General features: G+C 41.5%; 1 protein-coding gene and 1 pseudogene across 2 annotated transcripts in view; one reads left to right on the plus strand and one right to left on the minus strand.

Annotated features, from left to right (window-relative positions):
* ST6GALNAC5 (ST6 N-acetylgalactosaminide alpha-2,6-sialyltransferase 5) overlaps positions 1-23,979 on the plus strand; it is a 174,719-nt gene that overhangs the window by 63,829 nt on the left and 86,911 nt on the right. The gene's annotated exons all lie outside the window — the stretch shown is intronic.
* On the minus strand, positions 19,141-19,765 carry LOC113624571 (transcription initiation factor TFIID subunit 9-like; annotated as a pseudogene).

The raw sequence follows: 23,979 nt of genomic DNA on the forward strand, positions 1-23,979 counted from the left end.
CAAGCAGAGATTTAGGACAAAATGATGTCAGGGATGCCAAGAGTTTCAAGATAAAGAGAGCTCCAAAAAAAAGAAAAGTAACCCGAGTTAACTGGATTTAGGAATTAGAAAGTGATTCTTTTACCTTAGTGAGATGGGATGGAAGTTGGATTTTAATAAGTCACTAAATAACTTAGGAATGCAAAAATCAAGGTAAATATTCACTTAGGTGATAGCTAAAGGGGAATAATGAGTCAAGAAAAGGGTTTTCCTTAAACGATGGAAGAGACATTTATGTTTGTCGTCCATGAAGAGTTACTAGAAGAGAGGTTGTCGATATGGGAAAGGAAGAGGATTATTGTTAAAGTGAGGTCGAGAATTTTGTGACAGGTCATGGTGGGGGTGGACAGCATGAAGAATTAGCCATAGGTGGGGGAGAACACCTTTCTCCCAGACTGGAGGAAAAGAAATTAGCCTACATGTGGAAGTAAATACATTTTAGGTGTCAGGGTGAGAAGTAAGGGGATTTACATGAATTTAGTCTTCCCATGTGTTGAGTAAGTGGGGTCCTGTTGAACAGGGGAGGTGGGAAAACGGGTACAATTGCTGATGGAAATTAGAGAGGAAGTTAACTGAACACAAATGAGAGTCTGGCTGAGTACAGCTCAGCTTCGAAGAGGAGATGAGAATCTCACCAAAGCTGAATCAGTACCATTCTGAAATCACACTTGGAGTTGAAGGAGACAGGATTTTGGTTTGTCTCCATTAATGTCTCGCAGCCCAGCTTTCAAGGCTGTTTCCAAGGCCATCTCTCTTGCACACAGATGGACTGTCCTCACACATCTCGACAGACTACACTTTTGTCTTGCCTTTTAACTTGACAGTCACACGCATACACACAATGTAGGCCTTCAGGTTGGAAGTGAGGAATTCCATTTGCAGGACATATTCTTTGCATGACGTGGCACATGCCCACCATCCTCCTTAGAAAGGGCATTACTCCTTGCTTTCTCCTTCCCACTGGAACTGTTTGCAGTGCCCACCTCTTTCGTCTCCTGATTTAGGTAAAACGAGGTCAGAGTCATCCCTCATTTTCCTTTGAGACTGGTTCTTCTGGAAACTGTGCATGCATTACAACTCTTTAGAAGTAACTTGTCTTTTCTTCAGAAGAATCTAACTCCATAAAACTAGAATTGTTTTCCATTTCATTTCTTAAATATATCTTAAAATTTTGCTCCTCGCAAATGGTCTGTAAAGAAAGCAACCTCCATGTCTGCATCACCAATGTACAGCTGGTGCTCTGGCCATGGCTGCCGCCAAAGCCAACTTTCAGATCTTCCGAAATTATCATGGCGGTTTATTCTTTCATTTAATATAATGACTAAGTACATGTTCTGTGTCTAGTGCTGTTCTAGGCTCCAAATAAGGACCCCAGCTTTCAGGGAGCTGGCATTCTTATGTGCGTGTAATGGGGGAGGGGAGGGAGGATGAAGCGAAAATAAACAATTAAACAAATACATATTAAAAAAAGATATGGGGCTTCCCTGGTGGCGCAGTGGTTGAGAGTCCGCCTGCAGATGCAGGGGACACGGGTTCGTGCCCCGGTCCGGGAAGATCCCACATCCCGCGGAGCGGCTGGGCCCGTGAGCCATGGCGTTGAGCCTGTGCATCCGGAGCCTGTGCTCCAAAAGGGGAGAGGCCAAAAAAGAGAGGGGCCCGCGAACCCCAAAAAAAAAAAAAAAAAAAAAGTGTCAGATTTTAAGTGATAAGTATGAGCAAAATAAAATAGGTATGATGGAAAATGACTGGGAAAAGCCTGGCTTTAGACCTCTAGAATACTCTCCAGAATTCAGATTATTAGATTGCAATCAGACAGCTAAATAGTCTGCGATTACCTTGGCAAGAATACAACTGGCATAAGACCTGCTGTGTCCATATTTTTGGAAAGCTGAATCTAAATCAGGAGAAAGAATTCTCTTCTGTGAACTCAGGAGTGGGAAACACATCCCAGAAATCAGCTGAGGTTAGTACAGCCAGTCCATCCTGTCCTCAGCCAAGAAACACCCTGAAAACCAGAAGAGAAGAAGCCAGGAAACCTTACCCATGAGGGAAATTATTTGTTGGAAACTCAGTCTCTTGTCAGTAAATAGTCCTCTTAGTGTACTGGCATTCAGGCTCTCTCCTTTTACCACTCCTTTGTCTTACCTTTTTAAGCAATTGATTATATAACACTAATAATAAACATATTACCACCCTCACTTGTCCTGATCTTCACAGGGAAGGCCTCCAACTCCATATTCTGTTTCTTTTGTTTAGACTTTGAGTTCTGAACTTACTTTAACTACATGCAGATTCTGGAAAATGGAGGTTTCCGGGGTTACGTTTGAACGATCTTTGAGTGACAGGCTCCCTTTGGCCACACAGAATTTCAAGAGTGGGATTTAAAAAAAAAGAATGTGGCTTTAGTTCAAACTCCAGCAGCTTTTTCACCTCAGAAATGGAATCTGGCTGTGGCGAGCCCCAGGGAATGTAAACAGAACCTTACCTGTAATTAACCCAGGGCTTCTCTTGTTCTCAATGCAAATGGAGTTATAATTGTATTTCCTTTAGTGGAATAGAAAGCCTGTGTTTCAGAGGGGAGCTGCCAGTTGAATAGAGGACAAACTGTCTAACTGTGACAGCTCCCTCCTATCTCCTTCTAGAAACCTGAATGATAATAAAACTGGAGTTGCATTTGATGTAAGACATATGGTAATTACTATAATAATATTATCACCCGAGTTCTGCAGTGGTTTTGTCAGTGAGGTGCAATTTCACATATTGTCTGCGATAAAATCCCAGTTTTTTTGGTTATTGATAGCAATGCCTTTCTAAAATGGTATAGGTGTTTTGTGACAGCTGCGAAGTACCTGCTTCATATCCAGGTAATTGGGTTGAGAATAAGACCTGCGTGCTGAAACCTGAGGATGTAAGAAGTGGTGAAAGCCCAGGGAATACTGTGAATATTTTGGTAGTTATAAACAGGCTAAAAGGAAAGCCTTTGCTTGGCGGATCCTCTGAAGCAATCCTGAAGAAGAAAAAAAAAAGAAAGACAGACAGATGGCCCCCTTTTAGAAAGCCTCTGTGGGGTCTTGAGGCATGACTTTGAAATTTTGAGCCAATCAATTATATTATGAGTCTGTAGGTAATATTTTAAAGCTGTATAGAGTATTCACAAATTAGACTACAATTATTTTCATTTCATTCTGCTCTTGGTTGTTTCCTAAGTCAGATTTCACTTTGCCGCCTAATTTCTGATTTAATAGCAATGACTTCTGCATAATAAGTATGTGGGCAGGTAATAAACACTTTTATTTATTTGTCACAGGAAAATTGGTTCCACAGTATGTTACCCTGAGCTAGCTATATATACTCAATTTTACAGCTGCTTCCAGGGAACCAAATATTGAAGACATGACAGCATGTTAAAATGGACTACTCTAAAGCTTTTTTTGGAAATATGTGGGAAATGAGTAATAAATAACAATAGTACGTCTAAGTGATTCTATTGCTGAAATTAATAAAAGGAAACCAATGTGAGGTCCAGATAGGGGGAAAAATCAAATTATGGGTTTTTCCCTTTTCAATATCATCTCTCATGCAGAATTCATTTTTTTTAAATCCCACCAAAGACCCATAAAACAGTGAGCTCTCTTCAGGAGTTATTATTTAGGCACAAATCATCAGTAGTGGCGATGTGGCATTGCATACTCATGTTGAATTGAATAAATATGTATATGTAAAGGTGTAGATCGGTAATTTAATTTTTCCATGAAGTGCTAAATAACCAGAAGTAATCTGAATAATTTAGGAATAAAATTGGTGTTGTATAGATGGTTATTATGATTTAAATTCCTGGGTTAGTTCTTTTTTTTTTGAAAAGGAAAAATTGTTCAGATGTTGAAAAATTGAATGGTAAAGTTAGCACAAAACCTAAAGACCTTTGGCCCTAGCATTTAGAGTAAAACATTTGGGATTTGTAAAAAAGGTTTATTGTAAGATGGTAATTCAAATCATTTTGATGCAATATAATTCAAGAATTATTATTATTAAATCTCTGAAAAGTCCAGGCACTTTCTTTTTTTTTGCAGTACGTGGGCCTCTCCCTGTTGTGGCCTCTCCCGTTGCGGAGCACAGGCTCTGGACGCGCAGGCTCAGCGGCCATGGCTCACAGGGCCAGCCGCTTCGCAGCATGTGGGATCTTCCCGGACCGGGGCACGAACCCGTGTCCCCTGCATCGGCAGGCGGACTCTCAACCACTGCGCCACCAGGGAAGTCCCAGGCACTTTCTTGCCCCGGGAGTACAGACATGAATAAAATTAAGTCCTACTCTCATGAGCTTACACTTACAAGGTATGGATTTGGTGCCAGACCTTGTATAGAACATTTAAGGTACAATTGATGATAACCCTTGGAGGCATTATACCAATTTCTCAACAAAGTTGAGACTGAGCAGTCATTTGTTAATATGGTGAAGAACCAGGAATAGGTCCAGACTCCCCAAGCACTCTGAACTTTCCTCTAGTGTAATAGGAAGGTTATCTTCTGCAGAGGTAAAAACATTCTTAATTTTTCAAAAAAAAGAAAAAAATTCAATAAAAACACCTCTAGTTCGGTTGAAAATTTTGCACATATTTGTTCGTATACAATTTCCTTTTGTATCTTGTTCTCTGACCGTCTTCCAAGGGTCTTACTATTTTTACATTCACTTGAAGCTCATTATGTAATTAAGCTTTTTTTTTTTTTTTTTTTTTTTTGCGGTACGCAGGCCTCTCACTGTTGTGGCCTCTCCGGTTGCAGTGCACAGGCTCCGGACACGCAGGCTCAGTGGCCATGGCTCACGGGCCCAGCCGCTCCGCGGCATGTGGGATCTTCCCGGACCGGGGCACGAACCCGCGTGCCCTGCATCGGCAGGCAGACTCTCAACCACTCAGCCACCAGGGAAGCCCTGTAATTAAGCTTTTATGCCTTTGCTGTATCTACTATAAATACTGTCCCAGTCTACCACTTTCTTTATTTTGTTGGTACCAGATTCTTAAATATCTGATTGATTGTCTTCTATTTGAAGCAACGGCTCTATCTTTCAGATTGAAGTAAGAACCAAACTTGCAGTTTATTTGGTTGCTCATACTCTCAAATAGAGCAGGGAAAACATACACACCAAAAACAGTGGCCCGTTTCTTCTTGTGAATGAGCCTTTCCCCTTGGACAAAAGTTCACCGGCAAGTTTCACTGAAGGATGTTCTTTCTTTGAGACATTATGTGCACATGCTATCGGAGTCTGAAGGAGAAGGAAGCATTTCTTTGGAGTAGTTCCCATTGTGGGACCAACCCTTACTTTAGAGAGTATTATTATAAGGTAATTAAATAGTATTTGTGAGGTTGCCCAAATGGAGTAAATCTGTGAGATTTATTTTCAGTTTTATAATGTCTTACCTTTTGAAATTGAATTAATCGTTGAGCCACTGATAATGAATCTTAGATACTAAAGATCTTTCTAAGGCCCATAGTAGAGGTTACATGGAGATGTAGTAGAAAGAACATTGGACTTTGTATCAGAAGATGTGGGTTTTCACCTACAGGTGAGGACATGGACCGAATGATTCCAAGGCCTTCTTAGGAGTGGGCGGTTCTGGGACCATTGGAAAATCTTCTTTTTTAATAAGGGTTATTTTCCTTTTTAAAAATGACTCCTCTTTTTTCTTCCCCTTCCTAGATTTAGAGAAGTTTAAGAATGCAGTTGTACATGTTGAGTCTCAGATATCTGAGCTGGCTCTTAGCTATGTGAGTTTGAAGTCCAAATGAAAAATTGAAACTGAAGATGCACATTTGGAAGCTGTTAGTAGGCAAATATTATTTAAATCCATAGAAACAGGTAACATAAACACAGGATATTAGAAGAATTCAGAATGGAACCCTGAAAAGATTCAATGTAACAGTTCTATAGAAGAGGCACTGGCCAAGGAGACAGGGAATCATGTCTGAGAATTGAAGATGCCATTTGGTTGTCCAGTGAGGTGCAGAACTGATTATGACATCATGGTCAGTGTCAAGAAATTACACAGATAATAAAGTATTTTAAAAACAGAACTGTAGTCTAAAATGATAAATAAGGGTATTGGAAGGGCCATGTAATATACCTTACTGATATAATTATTGTTTGAATTCCTATGTAATTTAGGATTTAGAAGAAAGAGGCCTCATAGCCAGTTTTAAAGGGAATGGGGGGAGGGACCAGGAAAGTCTTCGTGAGGAGGAAATAATTAATCTGGGCCTCAAAGTATGATGGGAGGAGCCAAAGTGAAGACATTCCAGACAGAGGGGAAAAACTAAGCCGAAACAGGAAAAGGGCACACATAGGATATGTTCCAAAAGCAGCATAGAACTCGGTGGTTTCCAGCCAGTCCTTATGTAAATGAGTTTGAGGGCTGAAAGTGGACAGGTAAGTAGGGTGCTATTATGAAGAGATTTAAATGCCAGGTGAGAAGCTTATTCATAAACAGTCAGGTAATTGGAAGTTAGTGAGTGAAACTGAAGTAGAGAAATTTGCTCCAGCTAACCATTTCAAATGGAAATTTTAAAATCATAGAAGTAGACAAATAATTTCTGACTTATTTATTATGCATAATTAACTAATACTTGAACACTTTCAGGCTCAGAGAGCTTCCTTTGGGTAGAAGCAGAAGTATGACTAGAAGAAAAGGGATAAAACTAGAAAAGAAAGTATCCCCTTGTTGACAAAGTCATTCCCATACTCCATCATCAGTTCCCTGGCACCTCCAAGATACAGGAACTCCTCCAAATTCAGTCCAGTACTTGTTCTCCAAGGAAGGAGAATAAACATCCTCTGACTTGATACCAGATAGGTCTTCCTTTCTCTTTGTTGATAGAAGGATTTTAAGACAGAATCCAAAATCAAAATGGTGCAGGGGCAACGGGCAGGGAGTTTGCAGGTTCCTAAGGCACGAGTGCCGTGTGTTCCAGCCTTCATTCAGCAAATATCTCTCAACCACCATCTAAGCGCCAGATGCTCAGAAAATCAGCCTCGTTCACTGTTGACAGCCATCAAATCTAGTTGATTCTTGGGATATTGTCTGACTTTTTTCTTCTCCGATTTAGCTGAACAATAACAATTCATAACTCATTCCCTTCAAAAAGGCCCATGAAGAGCTAAGCCTGATCCTGTCCAGAATGGAAAGTTGAGCTTATTTCATCTTCCATCAATTCCCCTTCCTGTCTATCTCTCAGTCTGTCTGAAACCTCAGTGTGTAAGTTACACTGTTGCAAAGAAGGGATGGAGTCAGAGAAACAGTGGATTTCTTCAGGCAAAAGATGAGTCTCCAACGAGGGAAGTGACAGCAGAATTAGGTGCAGATGGTCGAATGTAAAAGCTATTGGAAAGTGAGAACTGATTTTTTTCTCTTATAGGTTATTACAAAATATTGAGTATAGTTCCCTGTGCTAAACAATCTGAAAAAGATACTTATATATGTATAACTGACTCACTTTGCTGTACACCTGAAACTAACACAACATTGTAAATCAACTATACTTCAATTTTAAAAACAAAGAAAAAAACAAACAAAAACAAAGTGAGAATTGATAGGACTTCGTGACCCACTGAAGGTGGAAGATAGGAGAGAGTAGAGACTCAGAACTGCATCTGGGGCTTCCCTGGTGGCGCAGTGGTTGAGAGTCCGCCTGCCAATGCAGGGGACACGGGTTCGTGCCCCGGTCCAGGCAGATCCCACGTGCCGCGGAGCGGCTGGACCCGTGAGCCATGGCCGCTGAGCCTGCACGTCTGGAGCCTGGGCTCCGCAACGGGTGAGGCCACAACAGTGAGAGGACCGCGTACCGCAAAAAAAGAAAGAAAAAAAACAAAAAAAAACCCTGTGTCTGAAGTCACACTCCCAACTTAGAACAGGAAGGAAGCTGGGCCTGTGTGTGTGCCTGTTTGTCGTTGGTGGGGGAGGGGTGTTTAGGAGGCTCGCTCTGGGCACATTTCTTGGAGATGCCACATTGAGATGTTTTGTAGATAATCAAATATCATCTCCCTCTCTAGAGAGTGGCCTGGGCTGGAGAATATAGGTCTGGGGATCAGCAACAAAGCAGTGGTTAATAGAAGCCAAAAAATAAAAAAGGGTAAGATTACTTCAGGAGGGGTTATAGAGCAGAGGTCCTGAACTAGCCCTGCAGGTGTTTTTGGTTTTGCTTGTCATTTATTTTTGATTCTTGTTTTTGATGATTTGGCAATAAAAGATTTTTCTGAAAGACCAAAGTTTTGTAAAATCACACACTAAAATAATAGGACTTTATGGGGGAGATAAGGATGAGGCAAATCACTCAAAACCCATGTTTGTAACCAGAACATTAATAAAAATAAAAATAATCTTATTAAATTATCAGCGTAGTTAAAAAGCATGTTAAATTCCTAATAATTTTTTTTGGTGAGAACATTTACGTTTTACTCTCTTAGCAAATTTCAATTTTACAATACAGTGTTATTAACAATAGTCACTATGTTTTGCATTAAAGCCGCAAATCTTACTGACCTTATAGCTGAAAGTCTGTACCCTTTTACCAACTTTTTCCTATTTCTCCCCCTAATCCACCCCCTCTCAGCCCATGGCAACCACTTTTCTACTCTCTAAGGGTTTGGCTTTTTTTTTTTTTTAAGATTTCTCATATAAGTGATATTATGCAGTATTTATTTATTTATTTTTGTTTGTTTGTTTGTTTGTTTGTGGTACTTGGGCCTCTCACTGCTGTGGCCCCTCCCGTTGCGGAGCACAAGCTCCGGACGCGCAGGCTCAGCGGCCATAGGCTCACGGGCCCAGCCGCTCCGCGGCATGTGGGATCCTCCCGGACCGGGGCACGAACCCGCGTCCCCTGCATCGGCAGGCGGACTCTCAACCACTGCGCCACCAGGGAAGCCCCTGCAGTATTTATTTTTATCTGTCCACCTTGTTTCACATAGCACAGTCCCCTCAAGTTCCATCCACGTTGTTGCAGATGGCAGGATTTCCCTCTTTCTCATGGCTGGGTAATATTCCATTGTGTATATATACCACATCTTCTTTATCCATTCATTCGCTGATGGGCACAATTGGCTATTGTGAATAATGCTAGGGTAAACATGGGAAAGTAGATTTCTCTTTGATATCCTGTTTTTATTTCCTTTGGCTATGTACCCAGAAGTAGGATTGCTGGATCATATGGTAGCTTTATTTAATGGAACTTTCGTACTGTTTTCCATAGTGGCTGCACCAGCTCACATTCCCACCAACAGTGTGCAAACGTTTCCTTTTTCTGCATTCTCACCAACACTTGTTATTTCTTGTCTTTTTGATGATAGTCATTCTGATAGGTGTGAGGTGATGGCATTTGCATTTCCCTGATGATTAGTGATGTTGAGCACTTTTTCATGTGCCTCTTGGCATCTGTATGTCTTCTTTGGAAAAATGCCTATTCGGTTCCTCTGCCCATTTTGTAATTGAATTGTTTGGTTTTTTTGCTATTGAGTTGTATGAGTTCCTTATACACTTTGGATATTAACCTCTTATCAGCTATATAATTTGCAAATATTTTCTTTCATTCACAGTTTAAAACCATTTTAAATTCTCAATAAATGTTTTTTAAAAAGAGAATGACTCACAGCTTGATAGAAGGTGGTGTGAGGAAGGGCTGAGGCCGCTGAGTTGAAGAAGAAAGAGCAAATGTACTAATTAAGGTAAACACCCAATAAGTATTTCCAAGCCAGAGCGTATGCAGGCTTAAAGGAAGAACAGGGAATGAATGTACTTTGTGCTCAGTAGCTGTTACTCCTTGGTGTCAGATGATGAGAAAAACCAGTAGAAAACGAACACGAACCTGTCCCAGGTACTGATATCAGTCTCATCTTCACCAGGGGACACATAAAAGAAACATTCCTTTTCCTCCTCTGTCCTACCCGACCAATGATATTTATGCTTGCAATTCCTTGCTCTCAGCAAGGGCCCTGAAGAGATCAAAATGACTGTATTCCAATTTGAATGGCTTTAGCACGAGGGTATTCAGTATCCGTTAGCCACAGCCTGCACCACTCCCTATTGTCTTTACACCCCCTCCTATCCCAACCATTCCACACGTTTATGTTTCCTGCTTTCTCTCTGTTGGATTTTCACTTTCAGGCCCTTGTGTAGAGAAGGAAAGAATTTAGGGGAAAAGCTCACCTTTGAGGGCAGGCCAGGAACTAAAAAGTGGTCACCGGAGAGGCAGATGGAGCATCGGAAGAAAATGTTAGAGCTGAAACCAGAGGACGGGAGGATTTCAGAAAAGCAGAGTCATGAGTGTGAGATGCAGTGGAGAGGTCCTAAGAGAGCATTGGATTTATGGAGCAGTACAGCACTGGTAGCTCTGCCAGGAGCAGTTTGTGCATGGTATGGTGAGGGCAGGGGCAGGCTGCCACACAGGGAAACGGGGCTGCAGAGAGGGAGGAGGGAACGTGCTCCACTCTTTCAAGAAATTTGATGGGGAAAGAAAGGAGAGAGGAGCAGCTTCTACAGGGAGGCACGTTGAGAGAATTCTCTTTGTACGACGATGAGATAATTCTCTTTGTACGACGAGGAACACTTGAGCATACTATTTTTAGACTGAAGACAAGTAGCTACTGGAGAGGAAAAGGGAAATGATTGAAGATGAGAGAGCAAGAGCACGAGAAAAGACTAAATGGAACAACTCTCCAGGGAGCTTATTTCCATTACATAATTCACTAAACAAACGTGGATTCGTCTTTGTTTCGGTCCTAGCACCCTCGGACTGGAGGTATGATTTCTGGCAATACATTTACAGAATCTCCCCTGCCCCTCTTCACACACACCCCAGTAACTGCTCTGGGTAGAGCCTTTGTAAAGATCCCCGTACTATAGTGACGAGGACCAGAAAACATCTGTTGGCAGTGCTTTTGCCAAATTGGAATGAAGGGTTGCATCCCTGGAACAGCCAGGAACTGACGCAGGCCATCTCTGTTGTGACCCAGCCGTGAAGGCGGTGAGCGGATCTTCAGGATGAATGAAACCCCTTTATTACTGATATATCGCCTGTCTCATTATACTTAACATTTCAAACGTTATTAATTTTTAATTATTTACATTTAATTATCTGCATCACTTAAGCATCCAAATTCCACAGCTGATGTTCTCAATGAAATATTTACTAAACAATCAATCCGCTTGGATTCCACAGAGCTGAATATTTTCAATTTGCAGCCAACCTCTCCTTCAGGAGGCTGCCTTCTCATACTTGTGTTTTGGGTGGACGTGGCTGCACTCTGGGCGCTTGCGGCTTCAGCTGTGGCATCCACTCTGTCTCAGGGATGCTCTGTCAACTCTAATGGGATGGATGGCCCTGCTCAACATTAGTGTTAGCAGGTTGAGTGCCATGGGGACACTCACGCCTTCTCCCTTCTCATTTCTCTTCTGTTAGGGCTGGAAATGCATTAACAGGGAGCCAGTTCTGGTGATAGGAAAGAAAACAGTCTTATTATTGGTGGTCAAAAGGCAGAGGCAGGATGAAAACTAATCATAGCTCCCACAAGAGATGGTCACTCACACAACTGATCAAACAGCTGACTTTTCCTTGCAAAATCAGGACCCACTGTCAATGAGAATGTCATTTCCAGAGCAAAGGCCAAGGAAAGCAGGCTTATTCCCTGACACAACTATCCCACAACTCAGTCATCCTTTGTGCAGGAGAAGGGGGCCCAGGGTCTACAAAATGTGCACTGGTTTCACTTGGTTTTCCAAGAGTGGAGTTAGAATTATGCTAATCTACCTGTGCTCACAAGTGGGGTCTCCCTTGCAGCCTCTTACAAGATCACTGAGAGGGTTGATTATGTGATGTATCCGGGAGAGTCGTTGAGAGTAAGGGATATGCGTTAGACCTTCATTCATTCCACAAGTATTTACTGATCACCTGCCGTGTGGCAGGCACTGGAGAGGCAGAGGCAAACAAGACAGACCTAGTTGCTACTTTCATGGAATTTATATTCCAGTAAATGTAAGTCTCCAGAATTTGAATCATGACTGCCATCTACTTGCTGAATGACTTTGCATAAGTTAATGAACCTCTACAGGCCTCAATTTCCTTATCTGAAAATGGGAGTAATCAGAGTACCTCCCTCATAGAGTCACTGTGATGATTATTTAGTTATGCACATGCAAATGCGTGTGAAACTCAGGAATCGTAAGACTGGCACCATAGCCAGCTTCACTGAATTGTTGTAGCTTAGTTATGCACGTATAGTTTCAAAACTTGTATTTGAGGCATTTAACAGAATTAACATTTTAATTATGAGTATTAAATTAAAATTGTTATTACGTGGCACAGCTCTAGTTTAAGGAGCAGTTGGAGACAAGATACAGAAGATGTGGCTGTGGTGACCAGATGTTAGAGAGGAAGGACTTCTGAGTTCAGGTAAAGTCAGACCCATTAGTATGCAACCTGGCATGAAATAAGTGTTCAATAAATACTAGTTGTTGTCAGTATGATTACACTTATTAGGCCCTGAAGTCTTCATAAATAAATAAGACTGACATAATGGAGCAAAAGTGTGGTACTTGTACATATCAAATAATAATAAATGTTAGCTCACACAGACATGTGTTAGTGTGCTTTTTTATAACAGGCTGTTTCAAACATGTATTAAATGGAAGGGACCTTAGAAATGATGTCATCTGGCTCCCTCAGGGTGATGAAACCTGAGATTCTTAGAAGTAAAATAACTTGCCCAAGTCACATAGTGAGTGGTAAACTGGAAAGCCAAATCTGGTCTTTTGCCCCAGCTGGAAAAGGTCTGCTGTACCTACACTGCCTCTCTTCGAAATACCTCACCTCCCATTTGATGAAAATGATGATAAGTTAGGTCCACACCACAAGGCCGCTGCAAACACCTTTCCCTTTCATGCCAAGCTTAGTAACAAGCTTTGGAGTGCACCTGTTTTGTCTTCGCTGGCTCCTCACTTTTCTGCCACCTGCCTTTTTGGGTTCATAATAAAAATAAAATCCAAACACAAAAATCGTAAACCTGGGCTTCCCTGGTGGCGCAGTGGTTGAGAGTCCACCTGCCGATGCAGGGGACACGGGTTCGTGCCCCAGTCCGGGAAGATCCCACATGCCGCAGGAGCCGCTGGGCCCGTGAGCCATGGCCGCTGAGCCTGCGCATCCGGAACCTGTGCTCCGCAACGGGAGAGGCCACAACGGTGAGAGGCCCGCGTACCGCAAAAAAAAAAAAAAAAAATCGTAAGCCTGACAATCGTAGCTGGTTTCACTGGATGGCTTAGTTATGCTTGTAGAGATTCACTGAAAACTTTTATTTGGAGCCTCAAAAAATTAGCATTTTTATTGTGAGTATTAACTAAAAATTGTCATTACTGGGCACAGCTTTAGTTAAGTAGCAGTTGGAGGCAAGATACAGAAGCTGTGGCGATGGTGACCAAATGTCAGGATTGTCAACCCGGTAAGCTTGGGTGATGAGTCAGACTTTGGGTAATTTCTTGTATCACACAAGCCTCTTAGGAACTACCTCTGTTCCTTCTTAAACATACAGTTGTTGTGCTCAGTAGTTTGCACTGAACATATAACAGGCAGCATTCAGAAAAGTTGGTTGGCAGCTCCTTCTAAAATAGACCTGAGTTTATCTTTGTGGCATATAATTTCTCATGCTGAAGAGTTCACATTACCATCAACATAATGACAGGGCCACAGCAGGCAGTCCTGAAGTACTTCTAAATCCAGGTGCCCCCAACACCACAGCTCTTTCTAGCAGGCTGGGGAGAAGGCTATCGAATTCCATCCATGAACAATCAGATACAAGTAACATGAGAGCTTAACCAGAAGTTTCCCCCCGCGCCCCCCCACCATGTCTCACTATGTAATTGATGCTTTTAATTCAGTATTGTGACAAGACAGTACATCTAGTTCACGGAGACCAGTTCTAAAATATGAAGACATGTTAGCGGCCAAGGTTCGGGTTGTACACATTTCAAATGGTATGGGATTTCTCTGGAGTACAACAATACATATTGTGTTCTTTAGCGAAAGTAGGGTGTGAGTTTGCACATGTAGGGTGCAGTAGGAAGGTTGTGGCTGCCCAACAGGTAATTTATTTAGTCGTCGTGTGCTGAGGAGTACAAGGGTTTGAGTGTAGACCCATCAAAAGAGAGGAGGCCTGTGTGTCCCCACTGCTGCTTCTCTTACCCTAAGGCTGCCCAAGGTGATAGCTTTCATCCTGGTAGGATGTAGAAGTGCTTCCCCTGATAATACAGTGCCAGAAATCTAGTAGTAAACGTGTCCTGGTTCTGTCTGAGAATGCTGGCAACAATTCCTGTGGAATTGCTTTCACTTTTTAAAAGAGAGAAATAGATGGCTATTGGGTCACTTCCACAGCTAACCGTTTATAGGTCAGTATGATCCGGAGCTAAGAAATGTGATAGTCATTATGAAAAAGGGAAAGCTTTGTTTAGCAAAGAATTTTTGTTTAATCATAGGCCCAAGGAGGCTGAGTATAAAAAGTATTTAAGGTACCGAGAATAAGTTAGATTGCCCCCTCTCTATCTTCCTTTCTTATCCACCTAATTATTTATTCTGCACCCCTACCCACCCCTGAGAATGTGAGCCACATGGAGGTAGGGATGTTTGTCCATTTGCTCACTGTGTATCCTCAGGGCTTTACACAGAGTCTGGCTTATGCAGTTATTGAGTATATACTCACTGGCAAGCAAATGAATGAATGAGTGAATTATAATCTGAAAAACTATCCTTCCAAAAGAATTCATTTGTGGAAATAAGCTAGCACATTGCCTGTAAAGCAGCTTCCTTGAATAAGGACAAGCTTTTAGGTTCACAGGAGATTTTAGCATCAGCCTAATGACACCGATTTCCCCTGGAAACCGCTCTCTGCTTCTCTCTCCCAGTTTGTCTTCCCCAGCATTTTTTTTGGATCTGTAGTTATAGCTTTTTCTCCCCAGAATTCACCTGAGAAGAAATTGTCTTTTCCTTACATTTGGATCTTAGCAAATTGAGGAAAACCAACTAAGGCGAACATCTGACCATCTTTGGTAAAAAAAGAGGCCAGGAAGCTCACGACAGACCGTGGCACTGCTGCCTTAGGGGCTGCTGGGCAGCTTGGGCCCGACTCAGAGTGGTTCTCCTGGGAAACTGGGATTGACTCAGTAGAAGTCCCAGTGCCACGCCAGTCACAGGGTGAAGCAGCTGTGGCGTGGGCCCTACACAGCGAGGGTCTGTAAAACCCTCCTTACTGTCCCGAGCCCCGTCAGGAGTTCTAAGATTCCAGGACTCACCTAAACCTGATAAAGTGTGTCCAGAGGGCCTGGCATTAACGCTGAGTTGTTCTTTAAGTACAAGATTGCGGTTTCCAATAAAATGGGTTTGTGATGCCTGAGGTGATTTTGTGGGAGAAAAAAAGGAAGATTAAAAAGGCTGTGTCAAAATAGTGTTTTGATAAGACCAGAAGCATAATTTTAGAAAATGGAAAGTAGTAGGCATGCAGTAGAAAATGTGCTTGGCCCTGCCCTCCCGGGAGGAACGGGGGTGATAAATCATCCCTCGCTATTTCCAATTTTTCAGGTGTCAAATAGTTCTACATTTTGTAGACTTAAATCTTCTACATTGTGAGAAAAGAATGAATGTACAACCCCATATATTTAAGCTTCTATTATTGCATTTGCCATCTTTTTTTAATTTTTGGAAGATATTTCATTTACCCTTTTCAGGAATATATATGATCCCGTGCTTTACTTTCTCGTGAAGGAGGGAGAGTTAAACAATAAGCTTCTTGGTTTAGGAAGAACGAATTAGTAAATTTTCCTCCTGTTCTCCAGGCCTGTGGCAACTATTTCTTTCCTGACAACTGAACTTTGCATCCCAACCTCCATTACTCTCAATAGAAGCCAAGCATTCTCTCCCCCTCGCTGTGCTATGAGAATCATTTTTCCTCTGAGTGGAGTAATGGCTGTGAAGTCATTTAGGTATTCACAGAAAAAATAGCCTTTTACTGTTGTTTTTTATTCATTCCCGGAATGAGGCTAAGAGAAACCCTGTTCCATTTTACTGTAAATACTATTAATCCAGAGATGACTTCTTAGTATACAGACATGACTGGTTTGAATTTAAATGAGTTGATATTCAGAGTTTTCATCTAGACTCAGATAAAACAAAAACTTATCCAGTGACTGTGGTTGAATTTAGAGTTGCTATTTAGATTGCCTAAACAATCTTGTATTATATTTTCAGTACACCAGGTATGAAAAAAAGAGAGTAAGAGCTACATTCCACAATTCTGAGGTATATTAGATCCTGAAAGTATCTACTTCACCTCCCTTATTGCTGACTTAGTCTTTCCTGACCTCATTCCCAAAGAAACTCACCCTTTTCCTCCACCAGGTCCAGGACCAATATCTTATTTTAAGTAAGAAGTTTTCACTCAAAAATAGGTAGACTTTTGAATTTGACAAAGTAGAGATTAGAGTTATGGTGCTGTTTTAAGAGAAAAATTGGGAGGTCTGATTCCCAATCTACATAATAATTCAACAGAATTGAAGGCTGTCTTTAGCACTTTGTATCACCAGCAAGTAATTACCTCCAACTAGAATGAAATGAGGGTCAAGAATGGTCTCAAGTAATCAAGTGGAAGTGTTACTTGCTTTACTGAGCATGCTAATACAAAGCTGCATTTGGAAGAGTTAAAGAAGAAAAATGCCTCCAACCCAAATTGCCTTGTGAGCTTTTTTTGCAAGAGTGGGCCAGAATGGTTCGTGGATGATAAAAAAAGTTTAAGTTGTTTAGTTTTAATACTTTAGATGACTTTACCTAGGAATGTAAGTGATTTGGGATTCATGTTTTTGCGTCTAAATTTAATGGTGCATTCTATGTACATAAGGATAAGCAGACATACATTTTTTTGTACATGTATCTTAACTATTTTCAAATAGATGTGCCTATCCCTGAATGGATGGGTTGGCATCCTACCAAATTACAAAATTAAGTAGATATGAATTAGTATATGGAAGTGTTACTGAACCAAACTTGGGTTTGCCCACCCACCGCCCAGCAAAGCCAATCAGCTGACACACTGCTGTGAAGGAAAGTACAGTCTATTTGCAGGGCGCCAAGCAAGGATAGTAGGCAGCTCAGGCTCAAAAGACCCAAATTCCTCTATGGTTTTCAGGGAAGGTTTTTAAAGGTAACATTTGGGGTGAGGGTTGCAGAGTGCATGACTTTCTTTTGATTGGGGTGGTGGTTAGGTGACAAGGTGGAATTTCAGGAATCTCAATCAACTTTCTGGTTCCAGCCAGACTGGGGTCAGCACGTTGTCACCATCCTCCACCTGGTCAGGGGTCTTAATTTCTGCATAACAACTCAAAGATATGCGTCAGATTGTTACGTATATTCCTTCAGGAGGACTCTTGTCTTACCACTGAACTGATGTTCAAGCTATTTGTTTAATTGCTTTTCCTTTGTTTCTGCATTCCATCACTTCTCTAATTAGTAACCATTTGAGTCTTCTCTTTGGAGCTCAGGGAAGGCATAGGAGACTAAAATCTTTTCTACAGACAAGAAAGGGTGGGGAACACAGATGCTTTTGTACATGGGAGGGCCTCATAGGGTCCTGCTCAATTTCAATCCCCCCTTTTCTTTAATACTTCTTACTCCTGAGGGGAACAGGGGTGGGACAAGAAAGGGAATTAAGTTTTGGATAGAGAGGTTAATCATACTTGTCAGGGGAACTCGGTTTTAGCAGGGGTCCCGGTTTCAGAAGTACTAGCTGAGTTCAGTTCCTCTTGTGAAATTCTAGGCTCATAAAACGTACTGATCCAAACTCAGACACATTTTTATTTACTCAGTTATCCATGATTCCAGTCTGCATGGGCAACAATTCAAATTCATAACAATAATTTATTTATTAGCAACAGACTAACTTTGAGAATAAAAATGCAACCAGGTCGAGAATTCCTGAATTTGCTTTTTTTTTTTTCATTAGACATTAACTGAAGTTTAGGATGAGTAATATTTTATACATCTAGGTTGATGATAATATAAATAATCCTGGTCTAAAAGCTGTATCCTGTAGCTTTAAAAACATTTTTTCTGGGAGCTTCCCTGATGGCGCAGTGGTTAAGAATCCGCCTGCCAGTGCCGGGGACATGGGTTCGAGCCCTGGTCCTGGAAGATCCCACATGCCGCGGAGCAGCTAAGCCCATGCACCACAACTGCTGAGCCTGCACTCTAGAGCCTGCAAGCCACAACTACTGAATCCCGTGCACCTAGAGCCCATGCTCTGCAACAGAAGAATCCATCGCAATGAGAAACCCGTGCACCACAACGAAGAGTAGCCCCCACTTGTCACAACTAGAGAAAGCCTGCGCACAGCAGCCAAAAATAAATAAATAAAACAAATAAATGTATTTTAAAAAAAGAAATTTCTTCTCTATCATGTAACAGGAAATAAGTAGAGATTAAGCTCTCTTAAAATAATTAAAGAAGACAATTTAGATGATACAAACTTTATTTAACACTTCATGAAGCAAGCAGTCTCCGTTCCCAAGGGTCCAGAGAACTTCAAAATGGACTGGAAGGCAGGAAGCTTTTATAGGATAAAGAATGAGGAATAGAGAAGGGAAATTTTAAATGAATAAGGAAAAAGGAATATGTACAGAGCCCAGAGCTGGCTTGGCATGTGGGGACTGCTTGACTGTATATACTGCATTTCTGGTCAAGTGGAACATTTATAGGGACTTGAAAGTTACATGTTTCAGTTTGCTGACATGGCCCCCCAGGCAGAAGCAGCTCCATCTTGGACCTAGACATTTATTTCAACAGCTCTTTAAACTAAATTAGTAACTTATTTATTTTTTTTTCAAGAGGAAAATTAGTTTTTATTTCAGATGTTGTAGTAAGAAACTCAATTGGTACCTTCTTTTTTTTTAATTGAAAATTATGATAACCATATTTACTCATTAAATACTGTTTTTCTAAAACACAGCTTGGAAACAGCCAGCATGCATGTTTCACCTCAGTACAATGGATTTAAAACCAAGTATGCATGTTACATGCATCAAGGCTAGATTACAAATTATCATGGTCATCATCATCTTCACATTTTATTTTCAATGCATTTGATGATTCACTGGCAGTATTTTGTGATGACACCATGTTAGTGGTAATAAGAATGTCTTTGGACCTAATTAATGATGGATTAATTAGAACATTCTGAACTGCTGATGTTGCAGGAATTGATGCTTTCACAGCTGGGGATTGTGAGTGGGCATCTGTACTGTGAACCTTTGCCCTCTGAGGGACACTGGAGTCCCTACTTTAGTTGACACAGACATGGTGTGTGGGGTTGGTGTGTCAAGTGTGGGAGTACTTGGTCTGCTAATAACTGAACCAACACTTTATCGCAGAACTGTTCTTCTTCCCACAGAAGTAGATCCCTGTTTTGTAAAGACTTAAATCTATAATTTGGAGCAGTCAAGGAGTATCTACCAGTTGACAATCTAGAGCCTGAACATGGCTTGATCAATGGCAAAGGGGTTTGATTTCTTTGCTTTGTGATATCTAATAAAAAATCTCTTGGGGGAGGAGAGGTAAATGACTCAGAATCTTCTCTTCCTTCATTACCTTCATTTCTGTCAGCTGCGGACAGGACATGACAACCAGAATTAATCTGCACATTAAAATGATTAACCATAAGGCTATGTAATTCAGAAGGAAGGAGTGGGGATGAAAGGCTGAGTAGGAAAAAGAAATGAGACAGGAGATAGGATTGTTTTCTTTGCTGTGCAGAAGCTTTTTAGTTTGATGTAATCCCACTTGTCTGTTTTTGCTTTTGTTGCCAATGCTTTTGATGTAAGGTCCATGAAATCACTGCCAAGACCAATGTCATGAAGCTTATCCCCTGTTTTCTTAAGGAAAATTAGTAACTTTAAGTGAGGGATTGTTAAAGTTAAAAGATCATGATTATTAAAAAGTTACAAAACTATTGAAAGTTTACCAAAGTATTTAATTCACCTTCAAAGTTTATCTTTTATCTTATAAGGGTGGTTTTTTTAGTACATATTAAAACAAGAAAGGAACACTTGGGGAAACTAGGGCCAGAAGAGAAAATTTGGGCATGTGTATAAATTCCCCTCAAATCCCTGTATCCTGTGCTGACACATTCATGTTTCTAAGCAGGATAACAGGAAAGGATCTCTAAAAAAAAAATGCAAAACGTTGAATCCTGAAGAAGTCTCCTGTCCTGCATTCTGCCCCACCTTGTCATCCTCAGATGCAATGGGCTTGATAAATTAGAAGAAAGGTCAGGATAAGGTAGGCTATGCGTCAGTAATAAATAAACCTCAATGAGTAAATTGTTTAAGACACTGAGGATTTTATTCTGCACTCAAAGTCCAGAGTGGATCAGGTGACCCTCTCCTATCCTGCGGCCTGCAAGGTTGCTGTGTCAAGAAAAGAGGAGACTAAAAGTTTCCCCACATGTCTGTAGGGGCCGGGAAGTGCCCTTGTGACACTTCTTCCACATTTCATTGATTGTAACTCAGCCACATTGTCCCAACCTAAGGGAGTTTGGGCCAGCAAGGGGACATGAAGTAGGACTTAGACGTCTCTACCTCGGAAGACTTTCTGACTCCTGTAAGCTCCTCCCACCTAAGTGATCAGCTCCCTGATTTCTCTCCTCAGAACCAACGTCCCCCCAAAGAAAGAGAACTGGCCAGTGAGAAAGAGAGAGAGAGAGTAAATGGGAGCACTACGTCTCCTACCAAGCCCCAGAGCACAGAATTCCAGAATAGCACCATATTCCAATGTTAGAGACTCCAGGTCATCCCACACGTCATTTTATTAATGAGTGAAAAAAGAAAGAAAGAAAACTATTGAAATAAGACTATAAACAGAAAATACTTCTCACTCTACTTCCCTTCCTCCCGTGTGACTACTCCCACTATAGTGAATCTGATAAAGTGTATGTCTGGTTTTCTTACTCCAAAACATATCAAGAACCATAAGCTTCCTTAAGCTCAAATGACTCATTTTCAACCTCATCTTCATTTGTTAAAGGGCAGCTATTATTATATGAAAAGAGCCTTTTCATATTCTACATATTCTGTGACATTGGGGTCACCAGCATGAGTGACACTTTCTGGACTCATCCAACCAAGATTTTGAATGTCTTCCAGGTGCCAGCTCTTGTGCCAGGTTGATGCTTGGGCTATACTCTTCTCTAGGAGCTCACGGTCAGCAGCTGCCATCTGAGTCTGGGCAGATACATTACAGGAAACATAACTACTGTTTCTTGTAAGCCACGCCCTGAGGTGCGTCGCTGGGTCTGTGCTCAGCCAGAAAAGGAAAATGGCCCCTGAGGCACCAGTTGCTCACTGCTCCTGAATAATCACATCCAGGATGGGGTGGCATATACATTAAAGACAACAATTTTCACTGTTCTCATGGGAGTTAGAGATTGGAATTAGTTTTTCCCAAAACCAACTTCAACTCTCTCCAACAGTCAGATTTTATTTGAGACCTGGGGGGCAGGGGAGAAGACAATGTTCATTGGTGCCTGTTTGGAACTCACTTTTGCCATCAGAGAGGCTCCTGGCCGGCCGTGATACTGGCCCACAGCAGGTGGGACTGAAGTGGGAGCAGAAGCTGTGAGCCGGGACTCCAGGAGGTGCGCTTCCGAGACCCAGCTCTTCCATTAACTAGCTCTGCGACCTTGAAGGAGTCCTTTGGCCCCTCTGACCTTCAGTTTCCTCATGTGTAAAATCGAATGCTTAGACTAGACAGGCCTCTCCCAGCTGAGACACCTTGCTATTCTGGACTTCTGCGTTCCTGCCTCTGTAATTGAGGTCCCCAGCCCTGTGTCACATGGGGTCTGCAGGGAGGTTGCACTGGTGCACTGTCATCAGAGTGATCAACTTGAGAGGCATCCCCCCCGCAGTGACTTGCCAAGAGAAAAAGTATTAGATACGTCACCTCCAGAACTCTCTGGCATTGATTTTTTCCCCTACAACTTCCAAATGTTCACTGTAGTCACAGAATGAAGAAGGAAATAATCCTTCTCCAGCCATTAAAGTCAACAAGTGGAATGGCTGGGGATCTCTGCACCCATGCGTACATCACCGAGACAGCCTTGCCAAAGGGTACTTAGCCCGTTGTTGAGGGTTTAGAGAGAGGCAGTTATTGAAGGCAGTGTGCTGCCTGTCACTGGGAGCCCAGTTCACCCAAGGGGACTTGCCACGTGGTATTGTGGAGGGACAGACCTTCAAAGAGGCTCAGCCTTCTCCTTGCATTCACACACATATTTTGCAGATAAGGGAACTGAAGCCCAGGGAGGTTGACTAGCCCAAGATCATGAACATTGGGCAGAACTGAGATGGAAACTTGCATCTTCTGTCTGACTTCTGACTTATAGGCCTAAGCTCTTACACCACACTGTGCTAGAGAATTCATAGACACTTACTGAAACTTGAACCTGGTATCAATAATAGTCATATGGTAATGATAGTGCCAGCAATGGTAATTATATATACCACATTTATGTTATATGTGTATCCTATGTATTACACACACACACACACACACACACACACACACCATTTATTGAGCAGCCACCATTAACCAGGCACTGTGCTAGTCATTTTATATATCTTATCTCTGTTTTTTACAATAACTATAAGATATAATCTCTTGATTATCATTCCTAACTTACAGGTAAGAAAACTGAGGCTTAAGGAGATGAACTCAACTTGTTCATTTGGTGACATATAGCCCACTCATTCCGCTGAACCAATTTTTCAAAAGTCTTAACTATGTACGGGCATTAAACTAGTCACCATGGTGGGATTTAGAAACAAATTAGGGAAGAGCTCTTCCTCAAGGACATAATAGAAACCTCTGACATAAGCCACAGATATATGTGACAGCAGTATAAGGGAGAAGATGTCAGAAGAAAGATTTGGCTATATTGAGGAATTCAGAGAAAAGGATGATTTTTTTTCCATACTGAATGGATTAGGAAAGGAAAGGCAAGGTAGCTGAACTGAACCTCAACAGAAGGGTAGGTGCTGGGCACTGGAATTGGGGTGAAAGGCCTTCCAGAATAAACAGAAGCACAGAGCCCGAAAGTAGCTACACATGGAACCAACAGCAAATTGGTTGGGAAGTTTGATCTCTGACCAGTATATGCCACAGCAAAGGGACACTGAGTGTAAAATATTTAGTAGGTAAAGGCCCAAGGTGACTAATCCCATGAACCACCAGTTGTAAAGAAATCTTGCTTTCAGATATTGTTATGCCAAACAAAATGGAAAAATCACTAGAAAACTTGGAAATTTGGCATCTAACCTAAAAGCAAAGTGGAACTGACCCAGCCCACAGTGAGAGACTCTTCACGGGAGAAACTAGAGCATCTTCCTGTAAAGTCAAAAGGGTTTACAGTTGTAGGAGGTCGTTGATTCTGAACATACCTATCTGAACATACAGGGAGTCAAATCAGTCTCCCAGAAACAGAACATCTGCAAATGGTAAAATCCTGATGTGGCACAGGTAACCTACATCACCACTTTAAAGGCAAGTGGTGATTTGTCTCCACTGAAGTAAGCAGAGAGAGGATTGGACTTAAACTAGCGTTGTGCCAGTAAATGTTTACATACTAGCGCTCTTTTAAAATGTGCATATGTCCATGCTTCAGTTTATTATGAATTTTTTTGCTATAAAGGCAGTACACACTTTAGAAATAATAATAAAATACTAATACTACTAAGATACTAATATACAATACGCTTTGTTGTAAATTCCATATAGCCAACTGGTCCTCACAGAATGCTTTCATTGATTTTTTCAAAATTCTTGTGTCTGTAGACAATCTGTGGTTGCAGTTAATGAATGAGTATAGTCCCAACATGAATG

Source organism: Aethalodelphis obliquidens, unplaced genomic scaffold (genome assembly GCF_003676395.1).
Source record: "Aethalodelphis obliquidens isolate GAN/ISIS:26980383/991018 unplaced genomic scaffold, ASM367639v1 scaffold13, whole genome shotgun sequence".
Classification (NCBI taxonomy): domain Eukaryota; kingdom Metazoa; phylum Chordata; class Mammalia; order Artiodactyla; family Delphinidae; genus Aethalodelphis; species Aethalodelphis obliquidens.